The sequence below is a fragment of the Leucopleurus acutus genome (assembly GCF_964270905.1).
Source record: "Leucopleurus acutus genome assembly, chromosome: 6".
In the NCBI taxonomy this organism is placed as follows: Eukaryota; Metazoa; Chordata; class Mammalia; order Artiodactyla; family Delphinidae; genus Leucopleurus; species Leucopleurus acutus.
In genome coordinates this window covers 60,744,471-60,763,412 of record NC_139149.1, presented here as the reverse complement: position 1 = coordinate 60,763,412, position 18,942 = coordinate 60,744,471, and the positions used below count along the sequence as shown (strand labels likewise).

General features: G+C 42.5%; 1 protein-coding gene across 5 annotated transcripts in view; it reads left to right on the top strand.

The window, feature by feature from the left end:
• The window catches only part of WIPF1 (WAS/WASL interacting protein family member 1), a 114,570-nt gene that overhangs the window by 70,358 nt on the left and 25,270 nt on the right, over positions 1–18,942 (top strand). Inside the window, exon 1 of one of the 5 annotated variants that reach the window (XM_082841283.1) lies at positions 9,822–9,908. The exons of 3 other annotated variants lie outside the window; for them this stretch is intronic. The gene's annotated coding sequence lies outside the window, so the exon portion shown is untranslated. Of the gene's footprint in view, positions 1–9,821; positions 9,909–18,324; positions 18,361–18,942 lie in introns of those variants that run through there. One more of the 5 variants, XM_082841284.1, reaches the window with a different exon arrangement.

The window sequence follows — 18,942 nt, the reverse complement described above, 5'->3', positions numbered from 1 at the left end:
GGGTAAAGAGCTGAGCAAAACATAGTATTTCATTTATATGACAGTTGCATTACTGGAAAATTCAGGGACTAATACAGCAGTGCAATAATTACTTTGAATTGTATGTAAAATGGAGTTAAGTTCTCGGCTCAGATAACTAAGCAGTTTTTTCACCTACAGCAGTTCCAACAGGACCTCTGTAGGTTATGCGGGTCAATTCTTTATTGAGTGGGACAGTCTGGTACATTGCAGGTTGTCTAGCATCCTTGGTCTGAATCCCAGACGGGCCCTCCCTGTTGTGACACCCACAAACACCCCCATTTCCTGTCCCCGTGCTGAGGATCTGGGTCTGCTTCTCCACATAGCAGCTGCACTAGCCTGGCGCTGCTTCTTTGGAGTCAGGGGGCACCAGGGGGAGTCTCGGGTCAGTGAGCCCTTCCTTCAGGCTTCAGATGAGTGCCATCAGGCCCAAAGGTGCAGAGCTGGATAGAGCCTTTTTTCCTGAGAAGCCCAGGGAAGGGCTTTCTTGTCCACATGGTTCTATTCTCCAGCAGGAGACACTGAGTAACCAGCCATATGGCTGGAGAGAAGACTGAACAGGGAACAATATAGCTGTTGTCCCCACCCCAGAAATCATTATAGAGACCCCATCCTGGGCTTCATACCTAATGATTAGCAACCAGATTAGCAGCCAGAAGGAACACACAGCTATCCATATTCCAGCAGCTTCTCCCTGGGTGTGTGCGCAGATACATGGCAGGATGTAAAAACAGGGCTTTCCACCCATTGGCCACTTGAGTTGTAAGAAACATTTTTCTATATCTCACGTGTTTTTTTCCCCTGGGGGGGCCACTTGTATTGAATGTTGGTGACCACCTGGGAAATGTTTGCATTTTAATCTAATCATTTAGGATAAGACGGGGCTCCTTCCCACCAGGCCCTCACCATCTAGAGAAGTGTTGTCCAGTGTGGTAGCGGTTCTTGGGCATTTGAAATGTCACCCATAGTAAAATACACACTGTTTTTGAAGACTTAATAGGAAAAAAGAGTGCAAAATGCCAAATTAATAGGTTTTTTATTGTGAGTACATGTTGTAATGATATTTTTGAAATAGGGTGTTAAATAAAATGTTATTAGTATTTCACTTTTTTTTCTTTTTAATGTAGCTAGTAGAAAATATAGAACTGCACATATAGCTCAAATTATTTCTACTAGACAGTGCTGATCTAGGAGGAGCGTTGCTTTCTTTTGTTCTTTGGTTGGTTGGTTGGAATTTAGATTTTTGCTTTTTTGTTGTCATTAAGAGGGTCTCCAATTTTGAGTTGAATGCTTTTCTAGGAAGAGCTACTTGGGTTCTGAATCAGTATAAGGGAGCCCTCAGTCTCTGTCCCGTTTCATCTATCAACCAAAGAGATCATTATGAGGAGAAAAAGCTAACTTCTGTAACTCCCAGGTCTGAGCATGATTATAACAGAGTGAGCAAACCCCTTTAACAGCCTCTAGTGGATGAAGAAGGGAGTGAGCCTCGAGTCATTTTTATTTTACTGTTTAAACTTTTTATTACAGAAACATTTCAAATGTATATGAAAAGTAGTCAGAACATTATAACAAACTGCCACGTGGGCCTCACGCAGCTTCAAGAATGATTATCTCTGGCCAATTTTGTTTTCTTTAAACCTTTAGCTATTTTCCCCCTTTTTCACTTCAGGGCAAACCTAGACATCATACCTTTCCATCCACAAATATTTCAGTATGTATCTTGAAAAATTTAAGGACTCTTTGTAAAAAACAACATAACCTCAATAACATTATCATGCTTAAAAATTAGCAATAATCTTTTTTTTTTTTTTTTTTTTTTTTGTGGTACGCGGGCCTCTCACTGTTGTGGCCCCTCCCGTTGCGGAGCACAGGCTCCGGACGCACAGGCTCAGCGGCCACGGCTCATGGGCCCAGCCGCTCCGCGGCACGTGGGATCTTCCCGGACCGGGGCACGAACCCGTGTCCCCTGCATCGGCAGGTGGACTCTCAACCGCTGCGCCACCAGGGAAGCCCTGATTCAGTTTTATATATCTATGTACATATTCTTTTTCATATTCTTTTCCATTTTGGTTTATTACAGGATATTGAATATAGTTCCCTGTGCTATAAGATAGGACCTTGTTGTTTATTTTATATATAATAGTTTGTATCTGCTGATCCCAAACTCCTGATTATCTCTCCCCAACCCTCTTCCCCCTTGGGTAACCATAAGTTTGTTTTCTATGTCTGTGAGTCTGTTTCTGTTTTGTAAATAAGTTCATTTGTGTCATTTTTTAAAGATTCCACACATAAGTGATATGATATTTGTCTTTCTCTGACTTAATTCACTTAGTATGATAATCTCTAGGTCCATCCAAGTTGCTACAAGTGGCATCATTTCATTCTTTTTTATGGTTGAGTAGTATTCCATTGTGTATACATACCACATCTTCTTTATCCATTCCTCTGTCACTGGACACTTAGGTTGCTTCCACGTCTTGACTATTGTAAATAGTGCTGCTGTGAACATCGGGGTGCATGTATCTTTTTGAATTAGAGTTTTCTCCAGATATATGCCCAGGAGTGGGATATAGTAGTGTGTATCTGTTAATCCCAAACTCCTAATTTATCCGTTAGTCTCAGGCTCCTCTCACAGCTTGTTCACTGCACGGGCTTCATTCTCAGTCTCCGTGTGTGTACAGTGTGGCTGTCATACCACCAGTCCCAGCCCCACACATCTTAGAAAAAGTCTCATTGCATCTCCTTGGTACGAAGTAGTCACATGCTCATCTCTGAACCAATCACTGCAGCCAGGGAACTGCAGGCTCTAAGTGGCCAGGGCTGGTCACTTTCCATTCCTGGAGCCCGGGTGGAGTTAGCCCAACTGAAGCCAGAAGAGCAGGAGTAGAGATCAGTGGATGTCTCTCTCCCCAGATCTGAGGCTCTACTGTAATTCAGAAGAATGGATGCTGGACAGCCCCAAAGCAACCAGTGTATACTCTATTTACCTATGCAACACACATCTTCCCACACATACAGTTTCAAAAATGCTCCCACATAATAAATCACACTCACCCTCCTCCCCAAAATAGGTGGCCAATCCAGGTCCAAGTCCAGCGCCGAGTGCATACTTTCCAGTCTTGTCCGTCAGTGCTGAAGGTAGTATCTCATGGTCCAGTGCTAAATTAAATTTAACACCCAGTATACAATGGTGGAGGGAGAGCAGTAGAAGAATTTCACAATTAAACTTCCATTTGGGAAAGGAGCGGAGACATTGCTCTCCTGTCTCTAGCATATTTTATAACCCACTGAACAGATTCTAGCTGTGTGGCAACGGAATGAGGACTTTGGTCATCCAGTGGCTTAACCTCCTGCTCTCTGGGTGGGCCTTCCTTATCTGTTGCCTTCAGAGCCGTCTCTAAGAGCAGGGCTGCCCCTGTTCCACGGCCTACACCCTGTTCTCCTGGCTTCGGGGATCTAGGGATTGACTTAGGATCTGAGCAATCATAAACTGTTTTCGACCGTTCTGGGGCTTTATCCTCTAGTGCTTAGAAACGTGGTAGGATTCTCTAATGCCTGAACTCCATGGACTAGTGAACAAAACTCAGGATTGCGTTGAGTCATACTCTTTGAATGTGAAGCCAAGCCTGGGCATTTCTGTCTTCCAGCAAATGAACCATCCTCCACTCCCAAATTTTGTGGCCTCTGATTGGGTACAGTTTGAAACAGTGGCCTGAGGCGGTGAAGCCACTAATAATTTACTCCTCGCTCCTGAGATGGAAACCCGTGTATCACAATGAATGTCACGGGCCTTCTGCTCAGATGAGAGACCACAGTCTCTTTGGAGAGACGATGGGGAATCGGGCTTCTCCTAGGTTTCAAACCTCTTTCCTGATATTGTTCTTACCGTCTGGCCTTGCTCTCTCTAATGTTAGCATAGTGTTGAGAATTTGGGTTTTTAAACCCACAAAGCTCCAGATTTTTTGACTCTTCAACCATCTTGGTTGCACCTCACATGAAAAAAAAAAAGGCCTCTATTAACGAAACCCTTTTTCCCTGCCTCTGGGCTTCCAATCAGTTTCATCCTATGTTTATCTCTTTCCTGGGGCTCTCACTGAAGGCTGCAAGTAGCCGACACACTCCAACCTTCTAAATTTCATCTCCAAATCCTTTAACGGTGCACCTTCAGGAGGCTCGTGGTCTTAGACCCAGGATTCGATAGGTGGCACCATAACCAGCAGTGTTGCCATCACATAGCCGGGATGGTCAACCTCCTAGTGCAGGAAGCCTGCACTAGCTGTCATCCAACCTTAAATCAGCCAGTTGCACATTTTAGGGTTAGTCACATTCAACATTCACTTCTAGTACTGATTTCTGTATCACGTAAGAGTGTTTGTATTGCCAGTGATAGAAAACCTGATCACACTAGCTTAAACAAAATAGAGAATTTATTTGCTAGTGTAAGTTAAAAGTCCAAAATAGAGCTAGCTTCAGGTATAGATGGATTCAGCCAACAACGTCAACAGCTGGGTGTTCTCCATCCCCAGCTCCCCCACTTTGTTGGTCTCATTTTCAAACCCCATGTGGGTGAGAGGATGAGTGAGCCAATTCCAGCCCCTCCATCTTCACAGATCCAACTCCAGTCTCATCCCACAGGAAGAGTCCTCTCCTCTGGCCACAAATTCCCTTGGTTCTGATGAGGTCACAGGCTATCGCCAAAAAAGTCTCTGGGGCCACATGAATGCAAGGATCCCATGAGCCAGCTCTTCGTGCATCTGGAATGGAAGTGAATTTCTCTGGACGCACAGGGTCTGGGAAGCAGGGAAGGAGGGAGGGAGGGATGGATGTGTCTCCAAACGAAAACTGAAGGACATCATTGTAAGTAGGGTCAGTGGAGGCTGAGCTGCCAAAACATAAGGAAATGTATTGCAAATATTTCCCCAAGTAAAATTATACCAATTTATATTAGCAGGACATAGAATAGGACAAAATTTGTTTTTAATTTCTCTGTTTCTGAGATTATTTTTAAATGATCAGCCCTCTATGTAGCTGTACTGATAAGTTTATGGGGAAGAAGTTAATTCCTTTGTTTCTGCTCTTTTAAATCACATAATTCCCATATTTTAACAAGTTGCACGTAGAATTTCTCTTACAATAAATGCATACATTTAATTCGGTACTGTTTCCTTTTCCCCCGAAAAAGCTATAAGGGGGGGATTTTGCTATTGAAGAAGGTGGTGTTTTAGAATGGAAGGAATACAGTATTCTAAAATATGTTTCTACTACCAGGGAAATACTGAACCATAACAGGTAGTCATGGAAACACAACTTGAAAAACCAGAATTATAAAAAACAATTGTTGATTTGGGGTCACCACAGGAGGGTCGCTGGCTGTGATTCTTTACGGCTTTACCCAGACTGGTGAGAACCACCGTGTTGTACTATAATCTCTGTCCGTCCTTCATTTTCTGTTTCTGTAGATTAACATGGAGGATTCTTCATCTGATTTGTCCGGAGACTGTTGATTATTGTTTTACTCTGTCATTAGGCTGGGACTGGTCTATGTATTGAATAGGGTGATATACGCATTTAAAATTCTCTTTGAAGTCCAGGATTGTGATTATCTTTATTCGCCTCGGGGTCTCAATCCACTTTTCTTCGGCCTTTGATTATAATAACATCCCCAACAGCAATACAAACCCTACCCTCAACTGCTTCCCTCCACATCACAGCCTTCTCTCTACCCCTCTTCCTTCCACCTCTTCTTATGCTTATAGAGAGGAATTAAGTGAAATCCTCCTCTGAACTTAAAATGAGGCTTAAGGCCATAATGACACTGGACCATGGAGAGAGAGACCGGGCTTCTGGCACCAGCTCTGCTGCTGCCTGCTGTGTGACAGAGGCAGGTCACTTAACCTCTCTGGACCCCCGTCTCCTCTTCTGTAAATGATGGTGTAGACTCTGATCTCTGCAGTCTCATTCGTCCTTAAAATTCCTTATTCGGAGAAACTGATGCAGATCTGGGAACACCTGGGCACAGAGGAAGGGCAGAAAGCGCTTTCACATCCAACACCTACACCCACTGCGGAGGGTGGCCTCCAAGGCCACTTTGTCAGTGATGCAGTTGGAACCGGCCCCCGCCCACCATGTGATCTCACCTTTGTCTCCATCTTTTCCTGCCTTATTTCCTTTATCTTTTAATTTCTTCCCCTTCCTTTCCGATTGAATTATTTGTTTGTTTTTAACTTTCCTGACCCATTCTTCTCTTCCCCACTGCCCAGTGACATGAGCCACTTGCACTGCATGAGACTCTGCACACACTGCCAAGCCCCCCGGTTGGCTAAAGGGTTTACTGCTCATCTCCAGTGTCCTTTCCCTGGCAGATTTCCCTTTAACCTAAGCCTTCCCAAGAAGAAAGTGCAAGTCTAGCCTTGGCATTCCTTAGTCACTGCTTTAGGGGGAACAGCCTTAGGCTCTTAAACAAATGTTATGTTCTGGTAGAATTTTTAAGAGAGATTGATTTTCTTTTTCATTCAACAAATAATATTTATTGAGCACCTACCAGGAGTCAGATGCTGTTCTAGATGCTGAGGTGACAGCAGGAAACAAGGTCCTATGGGAGCTTGAATTCTAGTGGGGAGGGATGTACAAGTAAATAAACAATTAAATGAAAACATGTCAGGTGGTGACATGTGCAATGTATAAAAGAAAATGGGAGTAGAGATGGGACATGAGAGGGGGCATTTTTGCTGACAACTGGAGAATGAAAAGGAACCAGGGAGGTGAGTGTACCAGGTGAGAGGGCTTACAAGTGTCAGGGCCAGGATGCAAATGAGCTTGTGCATTTAAGGAACAGAAAGACCTGGAAGGAAATTAGCAAGAGGGAGTTTACTTGAGATGAGGTCAGAGAGCTGGGTGTGCGGGGGACGCAGACCTTGTGGGTCCTTGTGAGCCTAGGCAGAGCTTGGATTTTTAAAGTGAAATGAGAAACCATTGGAGGGTTTTAAACAGGGAGGAACCTTATCTGATTTATGTCCTATGGTGCATAGTGGACACCTCATAAATGTATCCAAAGTTGACTGTGCTTACAAGTTCTCATTAAAGATGAAATAGACCCAAACCCTAGACCAACTACTCCCTTGTGTGTCTCACAGGCTCCAGACTTCTAAGTGACATACCCCCTTCTAGTTGAGTTTTTCCTAATGGGTGAGAATAGTCATGAACTGTAGTGTCCTAGGATATGTGTGTGTGTGTGTGTGTGTGTGTGTGTGTGTGTGGGTGGGTGTGTGGGTGGGTGTTTGGGGCACATTACTTATTAGAGAACTTCAAAGTAATTCTGTAAATACATAGAGAAATCACCCTATTGCCCATGTTCTCTTTTTAGACCCAACTATAGTTAGACTTCCCCAAAGGGTCACTCAGACATTTATTTACCTGGTAGGTGATCAAGTTCTGTGTTTTCCCGAGGTTAGTGGAGAGCGAAGGAGATAATAGCTGCAGGCCTCCACCTCTGTCCAGCCTCAGGCCTGCATGTATTTATTCATGTATTGAGTGTCCCTTGGACTCCAGGCCCTACGTTAGTTGAGAAGAATAAAGTCTGTACCATCAAGTGGCACCAGGCAAAGTAGAAGACTCCAGGTCACTAATCCTTGGAAGCTCCACTTCTAGGAATTCTGCCATGGCTTGGCATCATGAAACTCCTTGTAAGGCTAGACTCGTATCTCAAAGAATTGAGAGTTAAAAGAACCTTGGACGTCAGCTATCCCAGTACTTCTCCAAAATGTGCCTCTGTTTTTCATTCTTTCAGCTGGTACCGTTTTCTCAGAGGTACATGGTGTGTGTCACAAATATAAGTCTGAACCTTTCAGGTGGATTGAGAAAAAATTATGAGCATTTTCAGATTTTTATACACTTCTCAAGCTTTCGGTCTAATATTTTTTGCCTATATTCCATTGCCTACCCACCTCTTAGAGTCCTTTGAGAGTGAGGAATCTGAGTTTCCTCCTTGTGTACTCATCATCTCTGTGCTTCTGTCAAGCATCCTCTGGGAGAGTTATTGTCACCCCATTAAGTGTGGCGGACGGAAACAAAACGTTTTGGCTTAGAAAGCTCTGATCTTCAGCTGACTTGAGCTGTACAAGCTTACTTCGGAGATACTGAAGATTCCGTTCCAGGCTACTGCAGTAAAGCAAATACCGCAATAAAGCAAGTCACACCGATATTTTTGGTTTCCCAGTGCATGTACAAGTTATGCTTATACTCTACTGTAGGCTATTAAGTGTGCAGTAGCATCATGTCTAAAAAAAATGTACATACCTTAATTAAAAACTACTTTATTGCTATTGTAAATCAACTGTACCTCAATTTAAAAAAACTTCATTCAAGTGGTAATCATCATCTGAGCCTTCAGCGAGTCGTGGTAGTAACATCAAAGATCAGTAATCACAGATCACCATAACCAAGATAATAATAATGAAGAAGTTTGAAATGTTGCTTGAATTATCAAAATGAGACACAAGGTGAGCAAATACTTTGGGAAGAATGGCGCCAATAGACTTGCGTGACTCAGGGTTGCCACAGACCTTCAATTTGTTAAAAAAAAAAAGATAAAATGTACAATCTGAAAAAAAATAAAGAAAGGCTTGACACTAAATGTAAAGAGACACACTGAATCAAACAACCCCACTAACCCATATTCTACCTTATAATGAGGTTTGGAGGCAGAAAGCCAAAACCAATAAAGTGCCAGTGATTTTTATAACTTTGCTCAATACAAACAGTAGAAGTGAAAACAAACAAATATAAAGAGCCTAGAATATTAAAATGGGCATTTGTGTGTGTGAATATTTATGGCTTTTGTTAGAAAGTCCTTAGACATACTTAATCCCTGAAGACCATAATCTCAAGAGAATAAATTACTTCCATAGAGTCAAACCAGTGATGGGCCAAGGTTTAAAAATTCCACGTTCCAAACAGTTTAAAGAGAGAAACAGGATTTAATGAGAGTTTGTGGGACTACAAAGAGATGCACTGAAGTTATTAACCAAATTATTGGAAATGCCTTGAAAGTAAGAGTTTTCTCAGTGTAATATGAATTTTAAATAAATATAATTTTGGTACTTTAAAAAATAAATAAAATAAAATGTAATATCTGCAAAGCACAATAAAGCGAAGCACAATAAGTTGTGCCTGTATATCATTTATCCTGACTTGGGCACCAAAATCACGTTTCAAAACTCATTTGCCTTCCTACACCTGACTAGCTCTCTTCACCTGCGTTTATAACTTACTCCCTACCCCGCTCTGTAGATGAGGAAGGATCACTTATGTTATTTATTAGTGCTGCTTAGAGCTTTTAGTTCTTGAGTGACTCTTTCCCTTAATCCTAAATGTTATCATCAATATCGAGAGTGATGCTTTAAAATGGAATTTCTTGAAGGAATCTCACGTTCCGTGAGCAGGTGTTTTTGTGGAGGTGTCTAGAATAAAGTTGGGCTGTTGACCAGATGGAAGTGCTCATCTCCTCTTGTCCCTCTTGTCTCCTCTTGTACCAAAAGGTATGTTACACCTGGTGGGAAGGAGAAACAATTAATTTTCCAAATTTAGGGGTTTCTTCTTGCTTGCTTCTGAAGTAAAACCTATCTAGCTTTTTTTTCTGCATAAAAGGAGGAAGGAACAAGCAACAAATTAATCAGACAGGAAGTGAATAACCACAGAAGGATGTCTGCCTCTGACTCAGTGTGTCACATTTAACGAGAGGCCAGAGCTTGTCCGAAACGGCTGTCCAAAAACGACCCCACGTTTGCGTTAGAAGATGATGCCTTTCTCAGGGACGGTTTTCTCTCTCATATCTTACTTGCTCCCTGTCTGCCTGTGTCCCTGATCATGCCTTCCTGCAGTATCCTTTAACGGTAAGAAAGATTATATTCAAACTAAATGTATTTCCTTTATTCAGTTAGAGGGAAGGACTCGATGGCTTTTGGTGGACCATAGTATGTTGAGATAAAGTTGTTTAATTTTTCAGTAGAGTACCATGTGGTCGAGTCCTGTTGCACACAGGACTAGTTTCACTGCTATAGTGATTGTGGGCAATTTAGAACTTGCGTTTTGAACCAAAATGTAAGCGAGATTTTCAGGAGAATTTTTCCTGACCACTGGGGCAAGTTTGGATCCACAGGAATTTTTTCTGCCATTTAAAATGGGGGTTTATGTCAGTAACTGTATCCTTTCGGTGGATGGTGCAATTGTCCACATGACTGCCTTTGAATTGTCACTTTGGCCGACAACAGTAAGTGCTTTTCAAGCAAAAGGAGCCACTGGAAGCTTCAAAGGAAAGTACCGTGGAGCTAAGCTCTTGCCAGTCTGTTGCTACAAACCTGTTACTTAAGTTCAGATCCCAAACCATTTCTAAGCAGAGTCTTTTAGGACAGTTTGTCTTTTAGAATCATTCTGTTCAACATCCTAACAGTGCGGTGCACAATTACTATTGCTAATCAAATTCTGCAGTGTTCATTGTAACTAGTTACATTTAATATGATTAATATTTTGACATAAAATAATTGTAATTTTCGTATTTCAAACGGTGTACCCAGAGATCTACAGAGCAGGATTAAGGAAACTATTTTGTATCAAAAAAATGCTTTTTTTTTTCTTTGGGGCATATATGAAAAAGCAACTTGACTTATATTCCTTTTACCCCATGCAGAAATGTAAAATAAAGCTTTAAAAAGTTAAGAGGGCACAACTTTGGTCAATAAGTATAAGTTCTTTTAAATAATTCAGTGGCATAACTAGTGTATACAGTAGAAAATAGACAAGTGATAAAACGAAGAAAAGACTATAGGAGGGTTCTAAATAGAAAAGTAGGACAGCTTGGTAGAGAGAAAGATAGTGGGAAAGCAGGATAAAGAAGAAGACAGGATAGTGAGAGAGGAAGATGAGAAGCCTGAAAAAGATTTTGAGGTCCATTAGTGTGGAAACCATACCCTCACTAGTCACTTGGGCTGTGGGTCTAACATTTTGCGTTAACTTCATAAAGTTATGTTGCTTCTGAACTGGAACATCATTTAGTCGAAATTCTCCTTTTATAGTCTAAAGAGGTTAAATGGTTTATCTAAAATCATGGGTTGTTTTCTGATGCTCTTGGAAAAGTTCACCTGTTGGTTAATTGCTCACAGCTCTTCAATTACTCTAATATCTAAACTTTTAAGGATTACACATACTCTGAATGAACTGCAGTATTCAGAGACCTTCCCATGGTGAAGAATTTTCTCTGGGGTCCAGCAGCAATTTCACTCTGATCGTTGACGAAATCAAATTCTAGATCTTCCCTATAGGCTGGAAGTTCCCCAACCTGTGCTAAAATGTAAGAGGAAGTGAGCTACCTAATTCCTGGACCTTTCAAGTTTTACGCACTTTTGGAGTCTGCTTAACATTTCATGAACACGTCATTTTCGTTGGGAGTTTCTGGCTAGTTAAATTGTGATTCGTTCCTGCTTTAAAGGTTTGACTCATTTTTATTTTTCCAAATTGTCATACATTTACTTATTGTTGAAAAGAGCATTTCCCCTGGACTATCAAATACCTCTGTCTGTATTTTGCAACCCTGAGTCCTGAAAATTAAAACTGAAAAAAAGAATACTAGAATAAGTAATGCCTTAATTAGTGTGCTTTTCTGAGAAATTTAAAGTGCACTTTATATGCACCTCCCTTTGCCATTCATTTGTAATGCAGAGGTTTGCATGGGTGTGCACATGTAGGCTACATCATCAGCTCGTGGTTTCTCTTTCTCATGGTTAAAAAAAGGAAAAGACAGTGTTCATTGAGCGCTCACTGTATGTTAGGCTCTTGACTTTTGCTTATTTATTTTTTTTAAATGCTAATACTTATTTAGCACTTGCCTCATTTAACTTTTTTTTTTTTTTTTTTGCGGTACGCGGGCCTCTCACTGTTGTGGCCTCTCCCGTTGCGGAGCACAGGCTCCGGACGCGCAGGCTCAGCGGCCATGGCTCACGGGCCCAGCCGCTCCGCGGCATGTGGGATCCTCCCGGACCGGGGCACGAACCCGTGTCCCCCGCATCAGCAGGCGGACTCTCAACCACTGCGCCACCATGGACGCCCCTCATTTAACTCTTGAATAGTCCTGTTGAGTCGGTACCCTTCTCGCCATTTTATTGTGGGAACTGGACTTAGGCTAAGCAATTTGCCCAAGGCCACTAACAACTAACTGTAATTTCAAGAGCTTTTTTCGTAAGTACAGTTAGGAGGCCACAAGATGTCCTTTTCTAATCCCGAGAATCTGGGATTGTACAAATGCTTTGTTTTAAATGTCACAGCCACAGTAAATATCTTTACCTGAATAATCTCAGGTAAGACCATTTCCTTTCTAAGTCTTCTGACCTTTTCAGAAGTAAATGTGGTGACTCTTCTGCTTATATTATAAGGCTACACTTTCAATGGTTAAATGAATAAAATAAGTTGAGTTTGTTGACCTATATGCTGTGAGTATGTGTGCATGAGTGTGTGTGTGTGTGTGTGTGTGTGTGTGTGTGTAGTGGAGAACAGGGAGGGGCAGATCTTAATCATCTGGTAAAACTAAATGTGGTGCTGAGGATTTAGGGAAACGTAGTTTTGAGATTTGAGGCCCTTAAAGAGAGTACTAAAAAAAAAACAACAACCAGTACTTGTTAGAGATGGGAAGTTGTGGGAGGCAAATTGGTACTTTTTAGTTAAGTGGATAAAGTAGAAAAGATTTCTCTTCCCTTTCCCATAGTTAAACAAGGACAAGTAGGTGGGTCATTGAACTTACCTTCATTTTCTCATTTTTGAGAGGGTTTAGCTGTCTATGAATCTGCACTAATTTTTCAATTAAACATGTAGGACAATGTATTAAAAAATAATTTTACTTCATAGCAACCCTTATTTCCCCAGCAGTTACTCTTACAATAAAATTGTGGGTTTGTGTCCAAGCTCCCCTCTAATCGTAATGCCATTGTAGATGCTTCAAAATGTCTTCTCTGAAAAATCCCCCCTACTCCCCAAATTATCCAACTCTTTATCTAAAAGAAGTATTTCTGAAATAGCCAGGGACCCTCCAAGTACAGCAGAGACACAAACCCTTACCATTGAGAAGACAGCCCGTAAGCAGAATTCACTTAAGCTATTGCCTTAAATGATGATCAACGGAGAAAAGGGCAAGTACATTTTGAGAAATGAGGGGTCCCGTGTACAGCTCAGATTGAGAAAAACAATGATTATGAACTAGGTGAGGCAGTTGCTTTGCTTATAAAGGAAAGCTTGTTTCTCTTCTCTACCTTTGGCTTCTTCTTGGGTTGAGCAGCCTTTTCTGCTTCTCCTCTTGCATTGATTGCCTCATTGCCTTCAGCCCTCTGGAGCCTGGACTGAGGAGAGGAAGAGTCACAATAATAGAAACAAACTTTATGCAAACGTATTAAAAGTTGCTAAAATGGCCAAAAACGACATGCCGGGCTTGGGGGTGGGGCACTGAGCTGTTGCACTGGGCCTGGTATCAGAAAATAGAAACTACGGGCAACTGCAGCTGTGAAAAGACTGCTAAAGAAACAGGATGGCTGTGGTTTGCTGTGAGCATCAATTTTCCTGTTGAGCATTTTTACAGGAAGTTGAAGAACAAAGCCAACTTCATCTTAATTAGTTCTGATGGTTTGCAGATCTTATACACATCCAACTAAGTTTGTCTCTTGGAGGAGTTTCTAAAGAATAGAACCCCAAATAATCATGAGTAGGAATCCCCAAACTACCAGTGTTAGCAGCAATTTGAGTTTTTGCTAAATGATTTTATTTTAACGGTATAACTTGGAGTAGATTCATTACCTTTATAATGAATGCCTTTGCAATCTTTTTTTTATGGCTGCAATAACTCGATATGAATTTAAGGGCCTTTCCTTATTAAAACACTGTCGAGTTGTATGTATTATAAATTTCCTTCTGTTAATATTTATTGGTCAAACAGTTGTGCATGTGTGTATTTATATAGATACAAAGAGGTATGTGTGTGTTTGTATATAAAAGCTGGAAAAATATACATCAAAAAGTTAACAAGAATTATCTCTGGGTATTATCAACCCCAACCCTTTTGCACCTAATATTTAATTATTATCAAATGCTTCCTTCAATGGTTAAATACAACTGTCGTGTTTTATTTTCATCTTTGTATTTTTATATCGTTTATAATTTTCTAAATGAATATATGCTACTTTTGGAAGCAGAAAAAAAATTCTCAAAAATCTAACCTGAAGACGCCAAGAGCACAGAAGAAATATATACATGAAAAAGAGTTAAGAGCATTATATATAAAGTAAAATATCAAGGAATATAAATAAAAATAAGATAGAGAATAGAAAGTAATGAGGGCAAGAGAACATTGGACGTTAGGATCTTTTCAGTTGTATTATTTCTATTATGTCCTTTCCCTGTACCCCCCCCCCACACACACACACAGTGATAAATTTAACCTTTTCTGAACAAAAAGTTTACTTTTCTCCCATTCATTTTAGGTAGAATAGTATTTAAGGGTGACTTTTGGCAAGATTTGCATAGCAAAATGCTTTATATTTTTGAATGGTCCAAAATTGTGATCCAACATAACTGGATAAACCTGCTTCTTATCTTCTCTGCTAGAACTTGGCCGATTCACACCCACGTCTTCAGGATTAGAGGCCGGCCTTCTGAGGATTATTTCATTGGACAGTGTTGGAAATCTCTCCCCTCTTCCTGTCATTCTATAGTGTGGGCCTCACATGACATAATCTAGAATGAATTTGACATTGGTTGGAAGAAACTAAGAAACAGTTTATTTAAATAACTTGCCAGTTCTCTTGATCATTTTACATTCAGAGATAATTCTGCTTTCTTAGATGAGCATATTGAAGAAGAAAGCATAAGTTTCCTGGGGCAACTCTGGACTGAACTCTGGGCTCTGATTGAGTGTCTAGTTGTCCATGCTGTTGGGGGAATACGTCACAGTAGGGTGGGGAGCAGTTCACTCTCTCACAAGGTGTTCCCCATAACCAGTATTACACATTGAGCAGATGGCTCGGGGCCACCAGCTACCCTGGTTGATCTAGGGTCAGTGTGTGATGCTGTCCACTGTCCAGCATCATTAAACCATGATGCTGACCTACTAGAAGTGTGGTAAAACCAACAAAATCATCCATGTCTCTCACAGAACTAGGAAATTCCAGAATTTCTAAATATTGATGTATATTGTGTGTATATATGTACGTGTGTGTAGGTGACAAAGAAGAGCCAATTAGTGGATTTTTTTAAATTTATTAATTTATTTATTTATGGCTGTGTTGGGTCTTTGTTTCTGTGTGAGGGCTTTCTCTAGTTGTGGCAAGTGGGGGCCACTCTTCATCGTGGTGCGCGGGCCTCTCACTATCGCGGCCTCTCTTGTTGCGGAGCACAGGCTCCAGACGCGCAGGCTCAGTAGTTGTGGCTCACGGGCCCAGTTGCTCCGCGGCATGTGGGATCTTCCCAGACCAGGGCTCGAACCCGTGTCCCCTGCATTGGCAGGCAGATTCTCAACCACTGCGCCACCAGGGAAGCCCCAATTAGTGGATTTTTGAAGTCATTTATGTAAAATATTCTACTCTGTTCTCTCAACCCAAAGAATCAATTCCTTTATGAAAGGTTTATTGGTAGATCCCTCCCCTCATCTCAATAGTTTCCACCAAAAATTTGTTGACTTTTTTAGGGATTCAGTTATTAAATAAAACTTTGGTAATCACTCACGTTCCCTAGGGTTCAGGATTTTTTTAATATATGTTTTATCTATTTATTTATTTATTTATCTATTTATTTATTTAGGCTGTGTCGGGTCTTAGTTGAGGCATGCGGGCTGTTCATTGTGGCACGTCGATTTTCTCTTCTCTAGTTGTGGCGTGTGGGCTCCAGGGCATGTGGGTTCTGTAGTTTGCGGCATGCGGGTTCCAGTTGAGTCACGGGAGCTCAGTAGTTGTGGCATGCGGGCTTAGTTGGCCCGCAGCATGTGGGATCTTAGTTCCCCTACCAGGGATCGAACCCACGTCCCCTGCATTGGAAGGCAGGTTCTTTACCACTGGACCACCAGGGAAGTCCCCCCTCAGGTTGACTTTTAATTTCTTTAATGTATGACAGACAATCCAGAGATAGTTTGGGTGAGAAATCAATTGATGGATTTTATTCAAAAGCTATTATCTTATAATTTTCACTGTGGATAGCAGACATGATAGATAACATGTATTGTTAAAACTGTGTTTATCATTTGCTAGGGCTGCCATATCAAAGTACCACAGACTGGGTGGCTCGAACAGCAGAATTTTGTTATCTCACATTTCTGGAGGTCGGAAGTCAGAGATCAAGGTGTCGGTGAGAGCGCCCACCCGCAGATCCTCTCCCCGTTGTTTATCGGAGGGGGCGGGGCAGGGGCAGGCCCAGCCTCTGTGCTCCAGAGGTTTATTTATAAGTCAGTTAATGCACAGAGAGAGCCATAATAGCAACGACAGAAAACTGTAAAATACTTAGATTAAAGAGGCCTTACAGGGTGGCAGTCCCCTGAGAGTGTCCCTGTTCCATCATCTGGCCCCTCAGGCGTACAGAAGTTCAGTTTTATCTTTGCAACCAGAGACTGGTTTATGAGAACCAAACCCGTAAGAGGTTCCCGGTAGCTGATCAGAATCCACTTCTTCCTCAGTATTAGGATTAACAGGATGGCAGGTTAGCTGGTGAGCGTAGAACCTGACACAACGGAGTGTTGAGGGGCCTTTCATCCACTGAGCACGTGGACAGTCTGTCCCATGGAGCCCATCTCTCGGGCCCTCTGGGTGGACCCGGCCACCCCTTACTTGGTTAGCTCCCTCCTCAGCTGTTCAGACCATTGCTTTGGCCATAGCAGCTCTGACAGTTAGTTGGGCCTGAATCCCGTTTCAGATCCCCATCCTTCCTCCTGGTCCTAGGACACAACCCTGAGGCTTCTGGAGGTGCCCCTGCAGCTGGAGCACCCCCTTCATAGGCCTCCAAACACAGGCCCCCCAGCCCTCCTTATTACACTGCCCGTGTAGCCCCACGGGGGACCGATTGGTGTCACCCAGAAAAGACCAATGTAAGGAACAGATTTTAAAAGAACCCCTGTCTGAGACAGGCTCTTATTGAAAACCGGATTCTGACCGAGTTTACAGGTGAGCTGCAGTACTAGTTAGCCCTTTACCTGCCTAAAAATGCTTATCTAAGAAGAGCAGGGATCAAAAGGACTTGATGTGAATGAGTTTCGCGGGTCTTTTAGCGAGTTATTAATTTCTCTGAGTCCCAGCGTCCTCCTCTGTAAAATGAGTGGAATTATGCTAGTTTGCAGTGTGGTCATAAGTATTCAAGACGACAGAAATAAAGTGCCCTTTATCATCCACTTGACTGTTAATAGATGAGAGCAGCTCTTGCTGCTCCAGAGTTTTTCAAATTTCATTTTCTAGATGGCACTCAGAATAGAACTGTCAGAAGCTCTCTTGATTCCTGTCTTCCAGTAGCTTTGACAAGTTTGGCCATGTCCTCTTAGCTTTTCCATTCCGTTACTGTCACAGAAAGCAAGCCATCCATCCAGCAAAACTTCTATGGAAAGTAACAGCTGACCCTTGAACGATGCGAGGGTTAGGGGCACCGACCCTCTGCACGCAGTCAGCCCTCTGTATCCACGGGTCCTCTGCACCCGGATTCCACATCCTCGGATTCAACTACCCATGGATGGTATAGTACTATGATGTTTACTATTGAAAACAATCCACATCTAAGTGGACCCGTTGTTCAAGGGTCATCTGTATTTGTTTCAAGGTATAAGTTTTCCACGTTAACTTTCAGTGGTTGAACTAAGTTAATACTTTAAATTGTTTTTTCTTTTGGCCATGCCATGTGACTTGTGGGGTTTTGGTTTCCCGACCAGGGATCGAACCTGGGCCCCCAGCAGTGGAAGTGCAGAGTCCTAACCACTGGACCCCCAGGGAATTCCCTAATACTTTAAATTCTAAGAGGTTGTTTTCTGCAATTAAGAGACTATTGAAAATAAAAGATAACTCTGAGGTTTGAAATTCAGGACACATGTTCCACAGAAACAACGTTATTCAGGTGGTCAGTGTTCCAGGCTGCTCACTTGGTTTAAGGCTCTACCACCAGGCTTCTCAAACGGATATGAATCACCCAGGGATCTTGTGAAAATGCTGAAACAAATGCAGTGCAGGCAGAGGGACTGAGATTTGATGTTTCTAACAGCTCTGGGTGATGCCCCGCTGCCAATCCGGGAGCGCTGCTGATCCAGGAGTGGCAAGATCTGGGTGGGAGAAGCTGGGATACTGAGGGGTGAGTAGGTGGGTGAGGGCTGCGGCCTGGGGCTTCCGCTTAGACCCAGGGATGGGACTCCGAGGACTGGGGGAAAGGGAGACAGGGTTCATTGCTGGCACAGCTCTGGGGGCACGTCCTTGCCATTGTTTCTTCAGCCCCTCATGTTTGCCAGGCTGCCCCCTTCGCCGCTGCTACCCACCAGGGCTTCCCTACGCTGTCTCACCGCCGCGGACTCTGGCCTTCCCTTTGTCCCCAGAGCAATTAGACTCTGCAGAAATCCTTTCTAAGGAAGCCTATTGGTAGTAAACAGCCCAGAGTCAGAGGTTTGATTCCTCCTCTCTTTTTCCCCCCCTTTTTTTCCACTTGGATCCTGTAAGGAAATGCCAAGTAGCATAGAGGTAGGAATCCAGCCTCCTTGCCCATCTTATCTTCCCGTATTCCCATCTCCTTTCCCCGGAGGACTGTAGGAACTTTGAGGGCAAGTATAGAAATATAGATTCATCTTTGCATTCCTGGGTGCTACCCAGACCTAGACAAATGTCAGGAATCTCAGAGAAGAAAAGCAGCGGAGTGGAGAAGAAACGTCAGGAATGTTGGAGA